General features: G+C 37.8%; 1 long non-coding RNA gene across 2 annotated transcripts; it reads left to right on the top strand.

The window, feature by feature from the left end:
• The first annotated feature begins 88 nt into the window (after window positions 1–88).
• Window positions 89–11,183, top strand: LOC139799966 (uncharacterized). Of its 2 annotated transcripts, none has more exons than XR_011727525.1 (4): window positions 89–434; window positions 6,914–6,995; window positions 7,983–8,095; window positions 8,927–11,183. It is a non-coding gene; the product is annotated as an uncharacterized lncRNA (long non-coding RNA). The 2 variants fall into 2 exon arrangements; XR_011727526.1 differs by lacking the exon at window positions 8,927–11,183 and adding an exon at window positions 8,761–8,911.
• Window positions 11,184–11,970: the final 787 nt, after the last annotated feature.

Here is an 11,970-nt window from a genome sequence, read left to right as displayed (position 1 = left end):
AGGGGCTAGGTCCGGGCTGGCTAGGGGGAGAGGGAGCGGCGGCCGGAGGGGCCGTGAGGTGAGAGGGGAAGATGGGGGTGGCCGGGGAGCCCGCGTGGTGCTCCCGCCTCAGCCCCGGCCCCACGCAAGCACGGGGCGGGTTTGTGTGGAAATGGGCAGCGGGGTGAATAGGCCGAGCGGGCCCGGTGGTGGGCAGGGGCGGGTGGCGGTGCTGCCTCCGCCAGTAGCCATCTGAATCCTACGAATTGGTCACGGGGGCTTAAAGGTGGATGAATTCTAAACGGTATGAAGGAAGGCGTCTTTAGAGGGTATTTATTTGTGGGAGTTAGACAGGATGGTCCATGGGGCACTGCTGAGAACGCGGTGTTGTGGTGTGCTGCAGTTCGTAGTACAGCGGTGTCCGCGAAAAAAAATCTGTCAAGACTGATTTAAAGGTTAGTGCAAAAAGAAATAAAGCAGTAAGGATAATTGTTTCCATGCAAAATGATTCACTGAAATGATGAGTGACCGTGACCGTTGCTTTCATGCTGTTGTAGAAAAAAATATTGATCAATCTAATGCTCTTCTCAGGTTTTACAGTAATATGTTCATCATTTTTTCTTATATAGGCAAATAAAAATAGTAAGCAATAATCTGTGCCAACTTTAATGGCTTTATGTGTGTCACTTCTCAAACTTGTTTCCATAGTGATTATATATGAACAAATGGAGACAGTGCTTGAAAAACTCGATCCTTGTTTAGAATATTGTGAATTGCCTAGAACATCTGTAAAGAGAATGTCATGCTAAGTGTACATTAGGTATTCCTATGGTAGCACCTGCTGGGGATGTATTATCTATAGAAATGCTGCAATACTTATTGATATCCCAGCTCAATTATATAAATACGTCTGTTCTGTTGACCCACCCTAATCTCAGATTTTGTCTGCCTAGGCTAAGTAAAAAATATTGAGGATGCTGCTTGTATTTGTAGTTTAGGCAGTCCTGCAACAGTAACCAGAGGCCTTTTTTAAATGAACGGTAGTAATTTTTGTGGGCACATAAACCTCTGGTTGTGAAAGAAACAGGATGGAAAGAACAAGAACACAGGTTTGGGTAGTTAGATTTCCCATTGAAAACAACTTTGGATCTAAATGGAAGAAATAATACTACCGAATATTTGTTTTTATTAAGGATCTTGAACATTTATTAAGAAAACTGTAGAATGTATATCCTTTTTATTTAAGTTAGGTCTTAGCATATTTGCAAATCTGAGTGGAAAAGATTTCTTGACACATGGGAATTTCAGGAAGGCAAGCCATTATCATTTTCCACAGGCTTTAATTGCTCTTGACCAAACTTCATCTTGTGGAAGTAAAACCCAACCAACCCCCCCAAAAAAACCAACCAAAAACCAACCCTCAGAAAATGTTTTTTTAACTATTAATGTCAATCCAAGGACCTTTTTATAATTGGTTTTGTTATTTACTGTCTGTGACAATGGCATCTGTCAGTGTCATAGTCAGATGCCAAGGTTTATTTCTGCAAACACTGGGCAGCTATGGAGCTAAGCAGTGTTAGCTGCTCCCCAGAGCTCCTGGTCACTGCCCACAATAGAGGAGCTTGAACCTTCCTCATCTCTGAGGGTTTTATTCATCTGTCATTTTCTTGATGCTTGAAGATAAAGTCTGTGAGTGTATTGGTATCTTCTGTCACATGGTCATGGCAGAATTTGGCAGAGTTTGACAAATCTGATTAGTTTGCTGTGTTGTTTGCTCTGGTTCATCATTATTTTAATCCACTGATATGGACTCAAATAGTCCCCAGTCATGTGGTCTCTTCTCGGATGCTCTATATTTGCTTTAAGTGTTGTACCACTGGAACTATAAATGTTTTAAGAATCAGTCAGTTCCCGTGCTAAAGAAATTGTGGATGTTCCACATCAAGGGTTATGAAGAAAAGAAGCTACTGTTTCCTACAGTGAAAATCATTGACTTCTTTCACCAAATGAAAACAGGGCAGAAATTTTGTTTCATTAACTCCGGATAAGCAAGGAATTGGAAACACTGAATCAGTCTCTCCTTTTGTGAAACAATATAGCAAATCCAGGCTTGTTGTAGCAATAACCCTGACCCTACTAGAAGAAAAGTTCTTGATACTTTGTACTCTTTAAAACCTCCGTGCCTCAATACAGTGTTTGAAATATATATTTTACAGTAGGAAAAACAGCTATTTAATTTGTGATCTTGTATCTAATTTGTATATTTTTAGACAGGTGGTAGCTATATTCTGCCTGGAATTATTTGTCTTGAAGCATCATAGTGAGCAATAGCAAAAGGTCAGATTTTGCCACTGAAAAAATCTTGGATTGCACTGGATTTGTTATAGCCCCTGACTTCAAATCTTATTAAGTTTTCTAGAGGAATCTCAACTGAAAACTTACTTCTCAAGGATCACCTTCATGTTATCATCAGGCAGAAGCGATACCAACAAGATACTAAACAACCTATCTGTGCTGATAAATGTAGGATCCAAGGCCGCATTTATGTGTACATTCTATATATTTTCTTAGATGTCTCCTCAAAAGACAATCCTGGTGAATCATGAGCTCTTCAGTGAGAGTGAAATAACTCTACATTTATTAACAGGGGGTAGCAGATGGACTAGCTGGTTTAGCAGCTGGGTTTCTAGTCATTATTCATGCAGACTGAAGTAAAGAAAAGCAGTAGGAGCTGACACTTCCTGAAGCTGAGCTCTAGTTGAGCAGTTCCTGCTCATCAATATTCTGGCAAAGGCGATATCACAGTTTGCATTAGGAAATTTCAAAAGTCTCCTTTATAGAAATCTTGTACCATGATTTGAATTTATCATGAAACTGTCATGTGCTTCATGGGAAACCTGGAAGATCCCAAGTTCCTCTCCTGCATTTGCAAGTCTGATGCTGAGTACGGACTGTATATTGTTTGATTGTCACAGCTGGCAGGGCAAAGAAAGAAATTGTAAACAGACAGTTTTTTTGCAGCAGGTCATGTTAAGGATCAAGATGATTTGTTAGGGTGTTGTTAACGAGAAGTAATGTTTTTAAATTCATGATTCCCAAAGGATCCTGCCTAAACAAAAGCGTGCTTCCTCAGATGTAGGAGTGGATATGAAAGATTCTGGAAAATCTCCAGGGGAGAGAGAAAGTCCAAATTCCAGGAGTCCCATGCTTGTTATTTAAACACAGTCACAGGGTTTCATTAATGCTAATTTAAGCTTTTTTGTTGTTCCACTGAAATTATAATCTAAAGAAAGTAATTACTAAGAATCTATATGATGCAGTGGTTTTAATGCACTAAGAAAGTTTGCTTTGTATTCTTTAGTAACTCAGTGCAATTTGAAACCCACTTTATGATGTCTTTAGTACGTCAGGCTGCTAGACTTGCTTTTTCATCTTTTTTAAGAGTTATTTTACATCTTTGTTATGCTTTGACAGATATTTCTATTCCTTCTAATCAAACTTGTGTTGTAAAATCTCAGTGATGCCCTCGTTGAGTGAATTGAAAGCACATCAAGGCTCAGAATTACCTCTCACCGTTGAAGTTTTCTCCCACTGAATAGTCTCCTAGTTGTGCACTAGGCCAAAAAGGAACATTTCAAAAATGCTTAAATGATTTAGGAGCTAAGCAGTATAGAAAGCCAGAGGGATTTGAACAGCCTTAGTTAATTTAGTTGTCCCACATGCTCAGTCTGTTCAGGATGTTCATACTTGAGCAGAGGATAGAGGGTGGATAGGAACTTTTCCTGGCCAGCTGACTCACTTGTCTGCAATGTCTGCCTGGTGCTTTGTGGCCTGGGCTCCCCGGTTGCTTCTAGCGCAGGTCTCCAAGGAGTGTTCCTGATTCAGTTTTGCATAGTGGTTTGTTTGTTTGTTTGTTTGTTTGTTCTTAAGCTAAGTTTTTTCATTCCCAGTAAGCTTGTTTTGTTTCCTTGATGATACTTGTTTGTTAAGCTGCTTAAGAATAACTCGCATGTTGTTTTTTTTAAGAAACTATGAACTTGTGTGAATTCCATATTTCAGATTATTCACCCATTAACTCATCTCCTCTTAGCTTAAATTCAGAATTTTTATGACCTTAATGCCTTCAGAGGTCTGAATTTACACATTATGTATTTCTTATTCTGGAATAATGAAGTTCTAATTGAATTTTTAGAAAGGTTTTTCTTTATTTTTTTAAGCATATTGTAGGAATGGTCTTGTAACATACTGCTGAAGGGAAGTGGCAGAAATGTTCTAGGGTCTCAGAGGAACCTGGACTTTTTTCAGAGGGTCAAAAATCTAAAGAACTTTGCAAAGTCAGATATTTCTTGTTGTTATAATAGATACATAGTTTCATCCAGTGGCCTTTGAACTTGTGAAATTTTCCTATTTCCTTCAGTTAGCACTGTGATGGGGTTCTAATAAAAAAACCTCGTGTTAATTTTAGAAAATGCCTTTTCCCCCTTTTTTTAGAGGAAGTATGTAAATTACTGTTGATTCTCTAAATTAGTATAAAGTAAAAACTATCATATGGGATCACTTATGGTGGTCTTGTAATTTTTGGAACTATTCTGGTAATAAAAGTGCTGGCACAATAAAATCCCGGCTCAAATACTTGAAACAGAATTATGCATTTCTCTCTTTGATTTTCTTAGTCATTCAGTCCTCTGCATGCCATAAAACTTGATAGTTACAGGTTTAGGTCTTGAATGTTCTTGATTGAGTGATTAGATTCTTTCTTGCTGTTTTAAAGGTTGGAGTCAGGCCCAGGACATGGAGTCAGCTTAACTGTGTTCTCCGTTCCATTAAAGACACCCAGTGTGACCACAGACATGTAATTTTAGCTTTAAAATCGAACAGATGATATTTATTAGAGACTTGCCGTTGACTTCTATTGGGATGAGAGCTCTTCCTGCACTTCAGTATTCTGCCCTGTAAGGTGGAGGTGATTGTATTTGCCACAGAGGTTACATGTGGGCAAATGCTGAAAAAATGTGGAGGTCGGTAATAGTAGGAGGCTTAGAAATCTTTGATAGAAGTTACATGCATACTTTCGAGGTAGGGTTTGTTCTTTTTATTACAAAAGTAAGGGAAGCTAGAGAGATTAAGCAGGTGGCAGCTGCTGATAACACGCTGACAAGAGCTCTGTGGTTACATGTTTTTTTTAAAGTCAGCTGTAAAACTTCTGCAGTAGCATGAAATAGTGTATGTCATATATTTCTATGAGACAGTCTGAACTTTTTCTTTCCAGTTCACAGAAGAAGGTAAATATGAGCATTCTCTTGAAGAAAACATTGTTTCTTCTGATATTGGTTAGCCATCTGTATAAGTTATTTACTCTCATGGCTATCTAATTAGGAAGCCACTGATGACATTTGAGGTTTTTAATTGCTGAGCTAATTTCAGTTAATTGTTTAGTTTTGTTTAATTTTTGCAGCAGCCCATTCAGGCCAACATGTACTCTATACATGTTGTTGAGTACCTTTCCTTATTGACAAACAAGTTGAGTGTTATTTTCTTCACAGGAGGAACTAAATGCATGTGAAATTAGTCAAAACATCAGAAAGGCTGAGCATTTCTTTAATTTTACAGGACTATATTCACAGGACCAGAGTTTGTGGTTAAAAAATAGTTTCAAATGTACATTTAGACCATGCTTATATTGATAGATGGTCTGTGTCCTGACTGATGAGTCCAAGTCACCCGGCTCTATCCTTCTCCATCCAAATTTTAGACATGAGAGCAAGCACACTGTGCTTCAGGGTTTATGTACAGAGCTACAAGCTATGAGGGGCCGTCTCAGATCAGTGACAACAAAATGGCAACAATAGGGTTTATAGCACTGCACAGAAAGCTTTGGTATGAGTGTTTCACAGGCCTTTATTGGCAGAACATTCAAAATGTGTACATTCCTAAACAGCAGGAGGAAGACATCATAGAAATTACTTCATTGTTCTGAAACAGAAGCTCTTTCTGTCCATATCCAGCCTTGTGTGTTAACTGAAGAAGTCTTTCTTCTCTAGCAGGCCAACCTTACCTCCAAAACAGTAGTTTGCACTTTATAGAGGTTGTTATAAGATATAAATGTTAACAATAAAGATAAGATAACTTTTTTCATTAATAAAATGAGCATGTCGGTAGAATTATTGCCTCAAGGTAAATATTGATTTCTACAAACTGGAAGTTTCCTATTGAGCTTTACTTTTTGTAAGAGAATGAAGTCTACTAATTTCTGCAGGTAGCTATAATTCATTCCCAGAGTTTTCTTTCTCTCACTGGTACTGGCTTAATATGAAATTATAGATGAGGAGTTTAAGCTTTTTGCCCTTTTTTCACCTTCTCATAAAATGGGAATAATAATCTATCTTTGAAGGATTTCTTGGACTGTAAACTGCTTACGGCTGGGACTGCTTGCTCAATGTGCTCTGCTTCAGCCTACAAAGCAGTCGGGTCTGGGTGGGAAGCTGAGGCTCTACCTGAATAGAAGTTAAAACATATTAAAGAGGGTAAACATTGTGACTTGTTTAATAATTTTTGGTTGGTTAGTTTATCCTTCTGAAATGTTTTTGAATGAAAAATGTAACTATTACAAGACTTTTCTCTTTAAAGGTGCTACAGATGCATGCTATAGACAGGACTGGGTTTGAATTGTGTGCCCATAAAGCTGAACCTGCCAAGTTGCCTGCTAAGAGTCTGTGTTGTAACTATTCTGTTCTGTTGTTTGGGTTTTTTTCTTACTGTTAGGAAGTCTCTGTAGGCCAGCCAATAGTTCCAATTGTTTGTGCTTTAAGCCATCCCAGAATGCTATTATGTATTATTTTGTATGCTAAATAAATACTTCTAGATGAGACAAAAATGACCATGTAAGATGCAGGATTGTAGCAAATTCATTCTTTTCCTCTCATGTTGCATCCAGAAACACCTGCCCCCATTTTCCTGGAGTCCACTAGCACAGGCAAGCATGGGCATCCACTGATGCAAGCACAGACAGAATGCAGGTGATCACATTATTTTTAGCCACGAGTAACTGTGGCATTGCTTGTGCCAATCCAGGGCATGCTCTTTACAGGTCACGCCACAGCAATGGACAGTGGCCAGAAACCTTTGTTCTTTACACAGCAGGAATCAGAAATGAGGCATCACACTAAATTACAGAAATATATTGATTAATTTATTTCATTAATGTATTGAAAGTGATTAGATTATAACTTACTAGCATTGGGTTTTTTTGGCAATAAATAAAGGAAATCTATCTCTTTTCAAAGTAGTTTTATCTTGTGCTAGGTACTTTAATTAAAACCTTCTGGTAATAATTTTTTCTGAGTTTTAAGGACTTGTTCATTTGCTATCATGTTCAACATTTATGTGTAGCTCATTCTTGTGGTTAGTTTAAAAGTAGCAAAGTCAGGAAAATAAGAATTTCTAAGAAGACTGATACTATAGGATGCAGTAACCACACAAATACTGGTATTTTTTCTCTTCTTGGCTTTTTTGTCCTCTGTAGCTTGTGTTACCATTTTTATATATATTCTGGGAAACACTCCCATGGGTGTTTGTGAGAATGTAAGATGTTGTATGATATAATTCCTTTTATTTGAGCAGGAATTTAACAAACAAGTGGCTGATTTAATTTGTTTATTAATAACGAGTAAGGTCTCAGTTAAACAATGGTAAGATAATTAGAGGTTCAGGAATTTATTTGGCTGTGATTTTTTGTGCATCTTAAGCTCAGTTTTCTTTTATTCACATTTTTTCTTCAAGAAGGCTGAGTATCACAAAGATGATATGTATTACACAAAAGAATTCTTTGATTACCATTATTCATTTGCATTACTAACATTCAGCTGTTCTGGGAATACAACTTTGTACCCCTGGGAGCACATTCTTTTTCTAAAATCACATTGGAATTGTCTTTGTAAATTCTCATCACATCAGAATTGTCTCTGGTAATTTACTGGGCCAACAAACTGTGTATCTTTCTGCAGAAAGAAAGAAAGAAAACTGAGAACCGTAAAGGACTGCTGCCTCAGAGCTGTTGCCATAGAGCTGCCAACGAGGAAAAAAAAAACTGCAGCATGGATTTCTTCTGCTGTTGAAGGTAAGATGAGGGCACAGCAAAGACTGTAGGAGGGGGAGGGGAAGCAGAGGGAGAAGAGGAAGATAGTCTGCGTCCTTGCTGTCTAAAAAAGGAAATTCAGTTTCAGTGTTCAAGAGCAGAACTGTTGATGCAGATGAACAAAGCTATCTCAGTTGTTTAGGGTAGCAAGAGTGATGAGCAAGCAAGCTCACTCCCATGCTTTCAGGAGGAAATACTGCAAAGAAAGAAGGCAGAAGAGTGGCTATTGTTTAGAAAATACTCACTGCTGCTTCAAGATAGCTGCTTTTTGATAGGACTTCAGCATTAGTATTTTTCCCCTGGGTAAAGACAGCTGTGGGAAAAGTTAGTAGGTAGATAAGCAAGATGAAAAAGTGGTGCTAAAAAAACCCAACATTATCTTGAGCTGATTAAGTCTGTCTGTATGTATTAAAATGTATCAATTATTACATTCAGCTGTGCAGTGCTGTTAAACCTTTCACAGTGCAGGTGAAATTATGTTTTTTGTGGTAAGATTGTGGCACTAAATTAATCTCATCAACCTTTTATCAACAATCTTTCATGCTCTTTTGTATGAAAATATAATAACTGGAAAGTAAATATTAAATATTCAAGGATACTGACTACAGAACTGATATCAGACGTGCTTTCTGTGCAATCTCTATCAGGATGAGCTTTGTAGTCAAAGATGCTTCATGATCATTGAAGAATTATCTGCAAAGCACTCGTCTAAAAGTTATCACTGCTGTTTCCATATCTGCCCAGCAGGTTACATATTGCAGCTTTTTATTGTCCTTTACCTGCTCCTTGTCTTGGTCTTTTGGCTCTTTCTAGGAGGACTGAACCCACATGCCCTACAAAGCAAACCCAGTGCACCTGCCATGTTTGCATAGTGTGGCCTTGCAGAGAATGAGACAACTTTCAGAGGCAGTGATAACACTGTCTTAACTATGTTGATACTGCTTAACCATCTGATTGCTGTATTATTGAGTGTGCTTGAACAGCCTTTCATCACAATTCCTGGTTTTGTGCTCTATCACCACTTATCAAGTGGAATTTGACTGTTTCTTATGTAGTCTCAAAGAAGTCTCTGAAGACTGGATCAGCTTGAATTTCTCCTATAGCAGCCTATTACCTTGATAGAGAATTAGCAGCTGAGCTGTAAAAAAATACATTAGGGATTCAGAAGTATTTTAGCATTACAGTCTTCTTTGAGATTATAGTGCTTAACTCACACATGCCATTTCCCAAACCTGAATGGGATCAGGGAAGGTATGGTGATCCCATATGGTGATCAGTTGCCATTTCAAAGTTGTCATGAGGAATTAGATGTGTAAATGTACTTTTCTAGTCAGACTCACTTTGGGATTCAGGCTAACTTTGTCAGACAGTTTTTCTGCAGTCTTAAGAACCATTGTTCTTTTTTACTTATGTACTTATTTACTAATGCAGTCAGTGGTCAACGACATCATTTTAAGAATTTAACAGGTCCCTTGAGCCTGTACATAAAGATCAAGTCTTAATCCATGACTGAGGCAACCCCTGGAAATAGAATTGGTCATGATTTAGTTCAGTGTTAGCAAGGGTTTTAGTCATCTCCTTCTCTGAAGATTTTTTAATATCTTGCTAGAGTGAATAATTGTGTGAGGACTGAGTTCTACAGAATGATAGGTGTTGCATTTCAGATGAGTTCACTCAGCTGGTGGATCAGACCAGTCTGGTTTCTTCAGAGTGGTGATTCTCCGGAGTAGAGTAGTGATTATTTAAACAAGTATGATTGTATATAATAAACACCTCTGTGTAGAGTAACTTGTTCAAGAAGAAATGGGTGGTCCCTATGAAGACAAAAACTTAGTTGCCTTATGTATTTAGTGGAAGGTTAGTCTTGCAGTCTTAGATCAATTTAACATAGTTCTTCATTGATTAAAAACAGGTAGCCAGGAGCACAGTGTTGCTAATTGACAGGTTATTCTTGTAGGTTTGCAATAGTGTGTGTGTCCATGGGTTCTCGTTGATGCTGGCTCATCTGTATTTATTGTGAAAAAGAGCTACAATAATGTTAATACAGAAATGCCTTGGCTGATTAACTGTGTCCAGTGTGTGGAGTGCAGATGCATTATAAACTTCCTGTCAATGCTATTTCTAAGCTAACTGTCAGCTACAGTCAACAGATCTATCAACTTCAGTGAAAGTTTCAGATTTGTCTCGGTTGTCTTATGTGAGAAAGATAACTTAATCTGAAGCTTAACTAAGCAGAGTTGTTTGTAAATTTACTAACCTGACCATAAGTTTGTACAGAACTCTGAGGAAAGAGGCCATCTAGTAATTTACACTTGTCTTTCCTGCTTTCATCTGGTTTATATTGTGGAAGTGGTCAAGAGAATAAGGAAGTCTGGCAAAACATTGCCCAGAACACTCCAGTCTCTGAGCCAGTAAAAAAAGCTATGAAGGTGCTAGGGCTGCTATGATTAATGCTAGGGCTGCACCAATTCCCCAAACATCACAAAATGTAAGAGCTATTTTGAGGGATATGCTGCTGTGATTACCTTTTTCTGTTTGCAAGAATGTGTTGCACTGCTCAATGTCCATCTCGTCCTTTTCCAAGTAGTATCAATTTTCTTCATCATAGGTTTTGGCTGGGTGCTCAAGAAATGCTGAGTAACTACAATACTATTTAAAGTTAAGGGGAGGACAGTTTTCTCAGCACAATTTAAAACCAGGCCTCTGTGCTCAAATAAAATATTTTAGTAGTCACAAGACTGTCTGAATTCTATTCACCTTCTGGAACTGATATTTTATTTATTTTACAAAGCATATCGCCAATACTTGAACTTTTCTTGGGAAGTTGAGGTGTGTCTTTTATATCCCTTTATTTTTATTAATTTTGTTAGCATTACTACTCTTAGTTACTATACAGCTAGTAGAACAGGTGGCACCTATGAATGAAGAGAATTCAGCTATAGTAAATTTAATGGCATTAATCTTTTTTTCTGTTGGATTGAATGGCAAGGATTTAACTTCTGCTGATGCGCTTAAGGGTTAGAATAAGAAGTAAAACAATGTTCCTTTATAGTTTAAGTTTCTTTAAAAATGTCTGGTGAATTTTTCAAGGCAACTTGAACTATAGTATTTTAAACATATTAGTCAAAGTCTTTCTTTAAGCATTATGTAGCCCTCCCTGTTCTGTTGATGAGCATTATGTTCCTCCCTTGTAATCCTCCATTCTTGTCTACTCCAACTGCTGGAGTTCTTGAAGGTAATCTAAGTTTGTTTAAAATACATCCACATGCATAAAAGGTGTATCCTCATTCATTCCCTGCCTTAATCAGTTTTGTTTGTTCACTCGTTTTTCACTCACATAATCAATTTTTTTTCAAGCCAAGAGGTCTTGTTAGGGCTCTTGTCATAAGTACATGTAGTGGAAGATGGCAAGTCATCTGCAGAATTAGTATAGTAATTTCTCATAAAAAGATACTTGGGGTTCAGGATCTTCAGTTTTAAAACAAGTTTACTTCTTTGGCATGACTCTTGATTCTGTGGGGAGTTCTGATTTTCTGTGACTCACTTAGCATTGAAGTAAAAAGGTAAGTAGCTTGCTGTGTGAAAACAGTTGTTTAAAGCCAGATCTTCAGCTCACTATCAGTGTTCATGGCATTGTTATCAGGTTTATAATCCCTGTTATCCCATACTGATAGGAGTTATTCCTTTGGAGGTTATGTGCAGGTTTTCACCAAGCAGCAGATTGAAACCAGTTCAGGAATGGCAGTAGTACTAGTATTCCCAGTAGCAGGATGCCTTACCCAATTAGGAAAACCTTCATGCTTTCCTCCTTAAAGTGGCCTTCCTCTTATTTTAGAATACAGTACAAACATTGTGTC

The sequence above is a fragment of the Heliangelus exortis genome, chromosome 9 (assembly GCF_036169615.1).
Source record: "Heliangelus exortis chromosome 9, bHelExo1.hap1, whole genome shotgun sequence".
Lineage (NCBI taxonomy): Eukaryota > Metazoa > Chordata > Aves > Apodiformes > Trochilidae > Heliangelus > Heliangelus exortis.
Note: the sequence above shows the minus strand (reverse complement) of the source record. Positions and strands in the feature narration are given on the sequence as shown.